Consider the following 13,177-nt stretch of genomic DNA (forward strand, 5'->3'; position numbering starts at 1 on the left):
ATCAGTAAAGCCCTCAGCCCAAGGCCTAGCACATATGCTAAAAATTGTGTTTTTCTCCTTTACTTCTTCCAATCTGGCTCTTCAAAAGTCGTGCTAACTACCTTCTCAGAGCCTGATGGTTTCTCTCTTCACCTTGAACTGTAGCTACAGTCTAGAATGAAAAATGGAAGCATGACAGTAGGTACCTCTTTAGCCACCCTCCTCCATTGAGCTTTCTGCCTCCTGACCGGATGACACTCTGCTAAGAAACCCCTCTCCCGACCTGACATACATAATAAAAGGGGTCATTCTTACACAATATGTTGTTTATCAATTCAGTCCATTCTCAAAGCATGTTTTGCCTTTCGAGTTGAAATTTTCTTGCTTCTTCCTCCAAAGTATACAAATGTGTTTAACTGTAAAAGTGATTAATACCTCAGATGATTATATGTGGATCATTGTCTTTCCAAACATGCACAAGCGTTTTACTTGACCTGCAAGAAATTCTGAGATACATTTTCGTTTGGGTGACTTCAGGATTTATTTTGATACCAGCTAAGACATTCTTCCAACAGAACGGCCAGCCATCCAGACCTGCTTAATCTTGTAAAGTGATTGATATCGTAACCCCTCCAAAGGCACACGTTATTGATTGGACATCTCTCTTAATTGCATATGAGAAAAACTGACTTCTCACGGACTCACCTTGATGTTCCACTTGACATCTTCATTTCCACAACAGCGTAACAGAGGTATCAACACTTGCTTCAGTCAGGCTATTAAAACAGTTTACTTGGGTAGTTTCTTTTTTTGAGTATTTCTTCTTAGATAAGGAGTTTACCTCATCACTTTCATTTGTGAATTTCTAGAAATAAGTCATCGGTAACATCAGTGTACTGGTCCACTGAGTGGGTTAGCAGCTCTTTCTTGGTTTTCTTCCATCAAGGCCCCCATCATACCCTGTACTACATCTAGGATAGCAGTTCTCACTTTGTACCATGACAAGGATGACCATATAAAATGTAATCCTTCAAACCAGGACAGTTTTTAGAGTTAAAGGGAATATAGTTAATGATTAAGTCATGGCAATCAGAATAAACTGATACTGTCCTGAGGAAAAAATAGGTCACTCTGGTTTTAACCATCCATTCACTTGTCCATTTAACTTGTCCACATCCTCCCTGGCATAGTTAGCTTATTCTCTGCTCTCTCTCCATCACCTACCGTAGTGCCCAACACAAGGAAAACTGTCTACTTCAGTCATGGTCCTGTATCATGGCAAAAGCACAGATAAAGTCATCTTCCCCAATCTACAATCCTTTAGGTGTAATAACTAATTTATAGCACATGCTGATATTACATAGTGCAGCAATCGTTCAGTCTCTTCTTGTTGCCTGGTTCGCTACTTGTCCTTGAAGATATCTGAACCCAAGTACATTAAGGGGCATCATGTTCCTAAAGTGTCCTGTCTTTATACCTTTGTGTTGACCATGCTGTGTCCTAATGGCTGGTTTGTAGGAGGTGTTGGCCCTTGAGCCTCTGGACTCCCTTTCTTGTGTACAGCAGCATTTAACACAGAGCCTGTCACAGAATAAGGAAACAATACCTGCTAGTTGAATGAATCGATGATGGAGTCATGGGTGAAAAAATGATATATTCAGGTTGATAATGAGAAAATCCCAACAGATAACTTGCCATTTGGTTTACTTAATATTATTTAGATACTGAGTAATACAGAGAGCTAGCATCATGGGCCTATAGACTAATATAAACTTAGAAGCAATTCCACACATTAGTTAGGTAGACTAGAATTCTAGTATATTATAAAAGACTAAATCTGACACTGTAGTCACCAATGGCATGATGTACTTAAAGGTGATGTAGAGCTATCGTTCATGTAAAAATCATCCTATGATATTTGTTGCTGGTTAACATTTTTATTCAGTCTTACTGGAGAACAAAGTGAGTGATTAAGAGCCTAGAGAATAGAATTCATGAGAAAAGGTTAGAGGAATTGGAATTATTTAGCCCAGAGAAAAAAATATATGTAGCCATTCAGTGAAATCTCATTATCCAATATCAATTTACTCAAATGAGGGCATAATTTAAACTGACAGCTATGTTTCCAATGAACAAATGACCTACTGTTCTTTAAAAAAGAAAAAATGATAATCAGAAACTATTTAACTCAAATATCATTTTTTTTCTTTTTGACTTCTTCCATTTTAGATTATCAAGGATTCATTTTATATGAAAACTTCCGGGCCACATTCTGCATGTAGTGAAGGTAGCAGTTTATCAGTTAGAATCAGAGGGGGTCATGCCCCACCCATTTCTAGTCCCTAATTTTCTATTCTCTAAAATGAAGGTGTTGGTTCATTTATTCAATAAACATTTATTAAGTGCCTACTGCATATCAGGCTCTATGCCAAGCACTAGGAATATAGAAGTTATAATATGTGATTTGCATTATTGTGAGCTATTTACATCCACGTCTCTCGAACACTCAGCTTAAAGGTACCAGGAAATCTATTAGAAATTCATATCCCTAGGTTAAGACATCTCCAAAGTGCAATCTTTCAGTTTTGGGAGAAGGGAAGCAGTTTGGTAAGATACTGTCTGATCTCTTTTCACCCAGTTACTTTTCAGATGGGCACCTGTCCAAATGAAAATAGGATACAGAACAAAAGAGTATTGAAAAACAAAGAAGGATGAATATTTTAAGAACTGACAACCAGGAGATGTTAGAGCTAGGAAGCACCTAAGGGTTAGCTGAGATATACGAAGTTCACGGAAGTCAAGTTTCATACTCGAAGTAACTCAGTAAGTTAGTAGCAAACTGAAAGCTGTTATTCTAGTCTTCTAGCTATCCTGACCTCTGTCTAATGTTCTTCCCCTCATTCATATTAGTTAGTAACTGCATTCAGTTACTAATAGTAAATATTAGTCTATGGTTGCTAATAGTAAAACCCAGTATAATGTCATAAGCACATAAAGATTTATCCACTCACAAAAGTCCAGAGATGGGCAGTCCATAGCTGCTATCAAGGACCTAGCCTCCTTTTGTCGCTCTATCCTACTCTTTTTGGTAGGTAGCTATAATCTTCACAGTCACAAGAGGCTACTTGAACTCCAGCTCTCACACGGTCTTCAATTAGGTACATTTCTGCCTAGTATATATATTCAGTTTTTATTACTAAGTGGAAGAAAATGAATATTAAGTAGGAAATTTGTCATCTGTACCACATCATTGTTCAGAGACACTTTTCCATGGGGTCTTTTGCATTTCTGCACATCTTGCAGGTAGAAGCCCTGCTTCCATTTGTTCTAGGCTGTTTTTTCCCTGAACATTTGTATAGTGAACAGCCTTGGAAGCTAGAGATAGAAGGCAGAAGGCAGGTTTACTTACTGTCCAATATAAGAGGTAGTGACTCTCTCTGGGGCAAAGGTTCGGCATGGTCAGTATTCCTCCCCTGTCCGCTACGTACTGTGTATGTAGCCATCACATGGCCCTAATTGTGTCACCCACCATATGGGAGTTGAGGCTCAAGATCTTGGCTTAAAAAAATGATGTTACTCTGGTTCCTATTATTGCTATAAATAATCACTTGTCCTCTTTCTCTGACCCAGGAGTCTCCTGTCCTCTGCCAGCCTCCATGAAACTGTGGCAGGCTAACTTCTTAGCTTAAAAGGAGAGTAAAGCCTTAGACCCTTCACTGTTCTTGACAATCATCCATAACTTGCTTTGTATGGTATAGTATCTAAGGGGCCTAATTCCCAGGCATCTAGAACAGAGTAGCTGACCAAGACACACTTGAATACATCAGTAAATAAGTTTAAGCCCTCAAAGGACATTTTAATGCATCAAGCCACTTGGTAATGACACCCTGGCTACACCCCTTATAAGCCTTATGACCTACAGCAAAGTCACTTACCCTGTCTGACCTCAGCGTCTTGAATCAGTGGTCCGCACTTACTGCCTTCACTTGCTCAAGCTTGGTTAACTCCCTAACCTACTACTGCTCTTTGGCTTTCGGCCTCATGACTCCACAGAATTTCTCTTCCAGGGTCTCTAGTGGCCTACTAACTGCCACAGCCAGCTGACCCTTTTTCACCCCTTATCTTAGTGCCTGTTGCTCTGTTAACACTTGGCTCCTTAAAACCCTTGTGTCCCTTGCCTCAGTGAAAGCTTTCTCTTCTCACTTTCCTTCATCGTCCAGTAAACGATTTCTCTATCTCTTCTTCCTTCCTTTACCCTTAAATGTTGGCCTGCCAGGAGTTTCCATTCTCTGCCTAGCTTTCTTCTCACTCTAGAGAATAAAGCTTATCCCTTTTTTCTTTTCTTTTCTTTTTTCTTTTTTTACAAAAACCACCTCTAATTACCACTTGTATGCTGATAACTTGCAAATCTCTATCTCTAGCCCAGACTGTTCTCCTAAACTCCAAACTTGTTATTTTAATCCCCCATTCACTATCCCTACCTTCTTGTCCAAGTGGAACTTCAAATGAAAACACATTCAAAGACAAGCTTATTTATTTTCACCTCTTCTGGAAACCTGTTGGACTTGGAACCCCTCTCTTGGTGAATGCTGTCACCATCCACATTTTTTTCATGTCAGAAACCTTAACAACCCTCATCAGCATTCCATCGTGTTCTCATGCTTCTCTCTGAAATAGCTCTCAGAACACCTGTCTTCCTTTTCCACTGCATCTACGTTAATGTAGCCCATTAGTATCTTTAAATTTGACCCACTTTCAAACTGGATCTAAAATCTATTGGATCATAGTTCCCAACAAGCCACCAGAATGAGCCCAGAGAACAGAAGTCTCATGACACTGCTGTCCTGATTAAAATCCTTTATGGGCTTTTCTTGGTCAGAACAGGAGAAATTCTAAACTCTTCAGCATGGTGCACAAACCCTGGCTAATCTGTCTCTGGCCTGTACTTCCTATGTCTGTCCATCTCGTAGGCTCTGCCCCAGCCATGATGGACCACTCACAGTTTCCAGCATGTCTCCTGGTAAATCAGCCCTCTGAGCCTGATTCTTCTGCCTGTTACTCAACAAAACCTCCAAACCCAGACCAGGGAATCTTTTATCCTTTGAAAACTAGCTCAACTTGCTCCAGCCCTGGGATGTGTGCTTGGAACTACCAAGCCCTCACTCTTAAGAATGAGTCATTACTGCCCATTTTATGCTTCTCTCCACCTTGAGGAGTCTTTTCACAGCATTTATCATATCACACTCGACTTGCTTGTTTACATTCCTGAATTTACAATAAAACATATCTTATTTATCTTTATATACACACCATAGAGCACAGATCTAGGTGCTCAGAAGAGGTTTAGTAGAAGTATTTTAAATGGTAAGAAAGCTAGAGAGCTCAGGTTATACCAGCAAAAAGGCAGTCACCAAAGTAGAATGAAAGAAAGAAAGGACACTATTTACCTTCTTCACAGTTTGCCTCAAATAAACCCTAGAATGTTCTTGGGCAATGTTCACCCTCCTGGGTCCCAAAATAAGAAATCAGGTTTACCAAGAAGTAATGAATTGGGAATTGAATATACAAGCACAGCATCCACCTCCCAGTTGGTCCAAAGATAAGACAGTGGGGAAAAGCGCAGCTTGAAAGCAGTGGACTGTCTTGAACCACACCCATGAAGGACATGTTGTGAACATTGGGAAACTTTGGAGTTCAGAAGCACAAGCTGGCTTAGATGAGGCTGTGCATGAAAAGTAGGAGAGAGCGTTGCCAGGATAAAGAGTCATGTCAGAGGGCTGGAGTGGAAGTGTCACTCCAAAACGTGCTACTCCTGGGTCTTTGGGCAGCTTCCTTCACCTCTCTAAGTCTCAGTTTCCCCATATGGAAAATGGGAATAAGTACACCTGCCGCATGGGTATGTTAAGATCAAAAAAGAAAACGTACCAGAAACTAACACAACATTGTAAATCGACTATACTTCAATTAAAACAAATGTGCATGCAATGCTTTCAGAGTGCCCAGAACAGGGGTCAGTGTTCAATAAATGTTAGCCATTATTCATAGTGAAGGTGGTATTAATAAAGCCAATTTTTTCTAAGCATCAGATCCTTCATTTATAAAATGGAGTTGATTTCTCTCCCCGAGTTGTGTGAGGATTCAGTAAGGAATATATGTAAAAGCATTTCCAAAGTTTAAAGCATCATTCCATTGAGAAACTCTTCTTAATGCTATTATTACGAGAAACGAAGGGTCAGAAGCTAGCCAAAAGGGGCCCAAATACATTTGTGGGTTTAGCTCAGAACAAAAGAGTAGTGTCTTTATGTACAAGCCGCTTGAAAAAACACACATTGGGAGAATAAATACTGTTGCCATTTATTAAGCATGGGGTCTCTGTGCTTTTTATTAACGTATGCGACTAATTTCTCCCAACAATATACCTTTCAGTTGGCATTACTGTCCTTGTTCAGACTAACAGCTACACAGAATATCAATGTAACTCACAAAACATTCACCTGGGACTCAGCCCCGTCCCAGCGGTTCTGTAGGAGGTGCTGGCATCTACAGCTGTGACGACAGCTGTTACTGGTTTGGTTTAGGCACTTCTCTTCTTCTCTTACAGTATGTGGTGGGATTCCTCTAGATTTTATTACAGAAATTAATTTTAACTGACCAAATACACCATGTGGCATGAAAATCATAAGTAGCTACTGTAATATCAAATAGTTATTACAGCATTAATTGCCAAAAATTAGAGAATAACCCATATGCATGATATATTATAGCTCTGCTCGTGATTTCTGGACCGTCTCTCATTAGGAAATTGATGGAACCCTTAGTCGGGCTTAACTAAAGGAAATGCCTCTGTCTTTACTCCACTTCAGTCTTCCTGTTCTTCCCGTAGGCACATCCTGCAGTGTCCACTGATGTCTTTTATGCCATCCAACGTTTTCATCTCATATCGTCTGCACTCTATGGTTGCTTTCCTTACTAGCAGTTTTATACTAACTGCAATAAACTCTTGGCCTTTCTCTGATCGTTTCCTCAGAGTTTGAACTTGAGGCACAGTCTGCATCAGTTTTATTACGGATTTCCACCTGCCTACTGATATTTCGTTTGCATGTTCTGCAGACAAATTAAGTTTCACAAGTCTAAATTTGAACTCATTTTCTTCTTCCCAATGCAGATTCCTCTTCTATATCTTATAACAGCAGATAGAAATCTCACACCATTTGATAGCATGGACTCCAAAGCCAGATTATTTGAGTTTAACTCCTGGCTCCAATGGCAGCTTACTGTGGACTGGGGGTAAAGTATTAATTCTGCTGTGCCACATTTTTCTCATCTGATGTTTATGTTATTTAACTTTAACTCACAGGGTTTTGTAAGGATTACACAAATTACCATGTGTAAAATGCTTATAACAGTCCCTGGCATATGGCAATTATTACATATACAAGTAGCCACTCGCCATGTAATGGTAACCTGGAAGCCATCCTTGAACTCCCACACCCAAGTGATCACTTGCTAACTCAGTTTCTCTGCTACATCCACATCAATTATCTCTCATTACCTTTGTTTACCTCCCATCATCTCTCATCTGAGCTAGCACAACAGGCTCTTAAATGGTCCACTCATTTGTTCATCTGTCAGGAAACACGCATATATTCACTCCTTCTTTGGAGCTGGTATTATGCTAGAGTGGGAAGCAACACTGGATCCCCACTGTCTTCATGTCCAAGTCAAAACTGCCAACATGCCATGATCTGGTCCTATTTACCACTCCATCCTGTCTACTCCCCATTCCCTGCTTGAACCTTAGCCACAAGCTTTCAACTCTGCTTTTTACAGAAGGTGCCAAGTTCTTCTTTCCTCTGTGCCCTTGCACCGGCCATTTCCTCTGATCCCTCCAACTCCACCCGACCCACGTTCTTCCTCATCAGTAATTCCTATGGGCTATTTAGTTTTCAGCAGGAAGTTTTCCCTCATCCCCAGATCTGTATTCCCATAGTACATAGAATGATCAGGATACAAAAGTAAGTGACACTGTAATTTCTGGTTTATTCATCTGCCCTGAACACTATAGGGTGTATTTGTTGAGGAAATCCTAGTGGATTTAACAAATAAACTCTGAAACACCAATGGCTTATATTTTCACGTACAGTCAAAAGTGTGTTTTCTACTCATGTTAGCAGTTGGATGCAGATGTTAAATGCCAGCAGTCAGCTTTCTACATGTGGTTCAGGTGATCATGGTCCCCAAGTCCTTTAGGGGATTGTGTTCATCCAGCAAATGAGGAAGGCTATGTGTAGAAGGCATATCCGCTCCTTAGGTCCTCTCCCTGGAAGTGTTGCACATCCCCTCTGTTCATTCTGTTTGGCAAAAATTCACCCTGAGGCCTCACATGATTTTGAAGGAGGCTGAGAAAAGTAGCCCCTGCCTAGATGGCTTCTCTCCAGTAACAGCTCTCATCTGCAGAAGGGGAAGCAAATATCTCTGATGGCCAGCTGGTCACCTCTACAACAGTTTATAAATTCCCTGAAAGGACTGTGCCTGGTTTATTGTTTGTTCTCTCAGCCTAACATAGTACATAGCACGGAGGAGACTCAGTAAATGTGTGTTAAATAAAATGGCACTTTCCTTCTCTGGCGTGACGTGCCCTCTTCCTAATCACATAGATATGGGAAGGTTGTCTAAGTCTCAGATTTTATAATGAACCCTTTTAAAGTTATAAACATCATCTCTCAAGTCCTGTGGCATCTCAGTCTCCTTCTGCCTCTCTGCTCTAAGCACTTGTAGGTCACCCGAGGCTACAGCTAAAGAGGAGACATCATGCTCCCTTCCGGTTGGTGGTAGGAGGGTGCTTCTCCACTCGACAAAATATTGGATTTGCTATTTCCTAAGGGTCACCATCAAGAATCTTTTTCACAGACTGCAAGTTTCTGGGGTGGAGGGAAGGAGTAACTAACTGGTTAATTCTTTCATTTCTTCATTAGAACTTGAAGGGACCTCAAAGCTACCTCAAATATCCTCCTGTCTATGGATGGCAACTCATATCATATATGATACCAACACCTTAATATCTATGGCAAGCATTGCTCATCATTCTTACTCCTCCACCAAGCCTGTCTGTGGCTTCAAAATGAGTTTCAACACAGAGATTCAGACTTTGACTCAACGCTTATTGGAGTTGGCATTGGGGTGACTCTACTTGTTATCTTTGGTTCTTTCTATCTCCTTTTTTTGTGTGTGTGGATACAAGGAAATTGAAGGAAAGAGAGATGAAGTAATTTTATAAAGATCACACAAGAAGTTGGCAGGCGAGCTAAAACCAAAACTGAGGGATCAGTCAGTGGTTCCAAAGCAAAACGAACCACTCTGGAAGGCTTGATGTAGGTTGGGCAAGTGGATGTGGGCCTGTGCCCTGCAGACAAATGTTGTGTCTCACAATTTGACTGGGCACATTCTCTGGCATTTAGGAAGGTCTTGAATTTTGGGTTTACAACATGCTCATTCATTTCTCAGTGGCACCAAATTGCCATAAAATGCGGTTACGATCCTGGGCCCTAGAAACAGGCAGGTAGGTATTTCAGTCTATTGTAACAATGAGTGGCTGGGTGACCTTGGGCAAGTTGGTATCCTGCCCAAAGTCTCAGTTGCCTCTTCTTCAGAATAGAGAATGGAATATTTGCAGTAAGATTAGATGATGCATATAAAGCATTGAACACAGTGCCTGGTGGGTACTATAGCTTGGGTCCCCACACATTACCAGAAAAAGAGATGTTTGAGCAGCTTAAGAGTAGGATGAAAAGAGTACCTGCATGTTCTCCAGCAACCTAATTCTAGTCCTGGCTTTTCTGCTCTCAGTTGTTTAGATTTTGGGTGAATCACTTTGCTCTCTGGTTCTCAGTTGTCTGAGTAGGAAGATTGGGAAAAGATCTTAGAGTCTCCTTTCATCTCTACACTCTCATGATTCTATGTTCTGTCACTATCTGAGTCCCCAGAACTTTTTTCCCTGAGCTATTTTTCTCAGTTGTAAAAACATGAGGGGGGCCACTAACCAGGTTTATTTTGGGTGGAATGACCAGTCACCCTTGCACTTGGCATTTGAGATGAGTCTCCGTGAGCAGAGTATGCTCCAAGTATGACTTCAGCCTGCTGGCCCCACAAGGCCATTGGCTGCTGCCAGCGGGAAAAAGGGACAGTTCCAGCCATGAGGCATATGTTTCGTTACAATTCACGGACATGGGGGTAAGGGGTACGTCCCTAGGGCATATCCTTGTGCCCACCCCAAAGAGGTTATCCCAGGTAAAGGCTCTAGGGAGAAATATTAGTAGAAATATATGGCAGAACTGTAGCTTCCAACTCCAGGCAAACTGCCACTACAAGCAGAGTGAAGAGACATAAAAAAGCTTCTGGGTGTGTTATGGAAGGTAAGTACCTTGGTCATTTCGTTTTGGACCACAGATCACTTTGTGCCAAGCATGGTCGCTGGGTGCTAGACATACATAGATGACAAAGATGCAAAACTGTGATCCCTGTTTTTAAGATCGCAGTTTACTAGGGCAAGTATACCAGTAACAGTCTGTCTTACTACTGTAATATATAATATCATGGGCCTACGGACTAAAATTATGATTTCAGCAAGAGAAGTTGGCATCTACTTCAGATTATAGATGAGAATGATAAATTATCCAGAATCACTAAGCAGGGCTTCCTTTAGAACAACATAATTCAAAGCACATTAGTCTCACCAATGCTGACTTCCCCTTAAAGGAGGATACAGGAGGAGAAGACTGGACTGCACTGGAAGGAAAAAGAGTCAAGACCTGGGAGAAGGAGCATCACCAGAAGGACAAGGAAGTGGATTGTTTCTGAGTTGACACTGTGGAAGTTTCTAGAAATGGTCTTTACTCACGTACCCTGAGACTAGTCAGTGCTCCCAGCTGTATGTGGGAACTAAAAGATCTAATTGCTGGAGCTGTGTTGCTTTTGACTCTAGCCTAATAGATGTTTCCCCCCTGAACTGTAGCTCATTGAAACTTTCTAGAGCTACTTTTAAAAAAATTCCTGGACCTACCTGTAGAATAGCTTTAAAGGCAAAGAGAGCTTCTCACCTCTTCTTAAATCAGTTAAGCTCTGCTAGGGGAACAATGAACATTAATATAGTAGTGACTTAATACAAGCTTCTCACTCTCATCACAGCCCGAGGAGGGCTGGGTTTCTCCCTCACCCTAGAACTCATTAGACATTGCCTAGAAGAGAAAAAAGAGCAGGAGGGTCAGGATTTTAAAGGCCATGCCTAGTGCGCCTTACATCATTCCATGCACATTGCTTTGCCCAGAATTCAGCCATATGACTGCAGCCTATTTGCAGCGGAGGTTGAGAAATGTCTTCCTACTTTCTCAAGGAGAGAGAACAGTGTGGGGAACACATGGCACTTGTTCCTGCCATACTTCCCTGGAATGCATGCTTCCCCCAAGCATTTCTTCAATCCTTTGTTACAGTGTCCCAAGCCCTTTATATTTTCTGCAGAGGAGACTTGAATACCGTGGGTTTCTAATCTGACTTGAAACAATCAAGTGGCACCACAGTGTCCCTGGGTGCTGTTCCACCACAGTGCCCATCTCCATGCCTTATGCCACTCAAGCAGCAGGGAGAGTCTTTGATTCCAAAGGCCCTGCACAAGTCTGCTGGAGCTCTTCTGCAGGACACCAAGCTGCTGCAACGTCTGTGGCCATCATTGGAACCGTGGTATTCCCTGCAGCTGGGGCTTGGACCCAGCCTGCACAGGCCAGCTTCTGTCACTCCACCAGCACTCCTATGCCGTAGAAAGTACACTGATGTGAGACCCAGCTGGAGGGACCACCTCCCATCCAAAAGCACTTAGAGTCACCTGGAGACCACCAATTTGTAGCAGAGAACTAAGGGAGACTTGGAGAGGTCTGAACTGCTGGTTCTCCAGCTATTAGATAGGTCAGGGAGAAGTGGGGATCCCAATTTTATGCATTGTTACTATAGAAAAAGGTACATTCATTGTATCACAAACTTTACAGGGAAAAACTCCAGTTATACTAACATGACCTCATTAAGTATTAATGTGATGTAGAAGGAGAAGTTTTCATGGAGGCAATAACATGTGAAGTCAAAACTTTAAAAAAGAGTAAGACTTTGCCAAATTGTTCTGAGAGAAGGGGGAGGGAGGAAGTACAAATCAGGCGAAGGAATAACGTATGGGATGGAGTCATGAAGGAGTGGGTTCCTTATTCCTCAGGAACAATCTGCAGGCCAGAAGCTAAACTGTTCACTTCAATACAATCTGAAGACCTTCACATTGGCTTACTGAAGCTTCAGGGTTCCACTCTGATCCATGAGACTCCCTTGAAGAAGTGGCTATCAGTGACCTGAAGGGAAAGACAGAGCCAGCGCATCTGGGGACACTGACTCAGAGAGCCAGGAGGAGAGCCATGCCCTCCTTGGTGTGAAAAGGTGGACAGAGGGTCTTCTCCATTCATAAAAGAAAAAAAAAACCCTCGGGCAGTGATTCAGAAGAAACATGAAGAGTGGGACCAAGAAAACGGTGCCTGCCCTTCATATGCCTTTCAAAATTGGGTTTTATTTACTCTTCTTTCAAATGACATGAATCAAGGGTACCATCTTTCACTGAACACTCAACCCTTGATGGTTTAATCCTCACAACAGTTCTCAAAGTGAGCACCAACATTTCCATCTTATTGATAAGGAAACTGGGGCTTTGAAAGCATGAAGGACTTGTCCATGGTCTTCCAGTTTGTCTGAGGCAGAGCCAGGATCGCACCCAAGGTGATCTGAGTCCAGAGCCCACGCTGTGTTCCCACAGGGCCAGAATGAGCTACTGTGTGTTCGGAGACAAAGGCTTGGAATGAAAATAAATCCCATTGGCAGTTTTCCTTTTGCTGTAAAAGGTGCATGTGGGAGAAGGAGCAGTTGAGACATCATGGAGTTAATCTAAATTTAGGTTTTCCTCTCCCCTCAAGAAGGCACCATGGAGTATTCTCCAGCTTTTTCTCTAAAACATATTCTAATAACCTTTCTCTCCACTTGGCCTTTCATCTCATTTTAATTTCTGGGTTCTTATCATTCTGAGCACATTATAACATTCCAGCTCAAACGTCACCCATCTGCCTGAGCAGGGTGTCTTGAGGGCTTAAATGTACAGTGTGGTAGAGGAAAGGTTAGC

This window comes from Vicugna pacos, chromosome 25 (genome assembly GCF_048564905.1).
Source record: "Vicugna pacos chromosome 25, VicPac4, whole genome shotgun sequence".
Lineage (NCBI taxonomy): Eukaryota > Metazoa > Chordata > Mammalia > Artiodactyla > Camelidae > Vicugna > Vicugna pacos.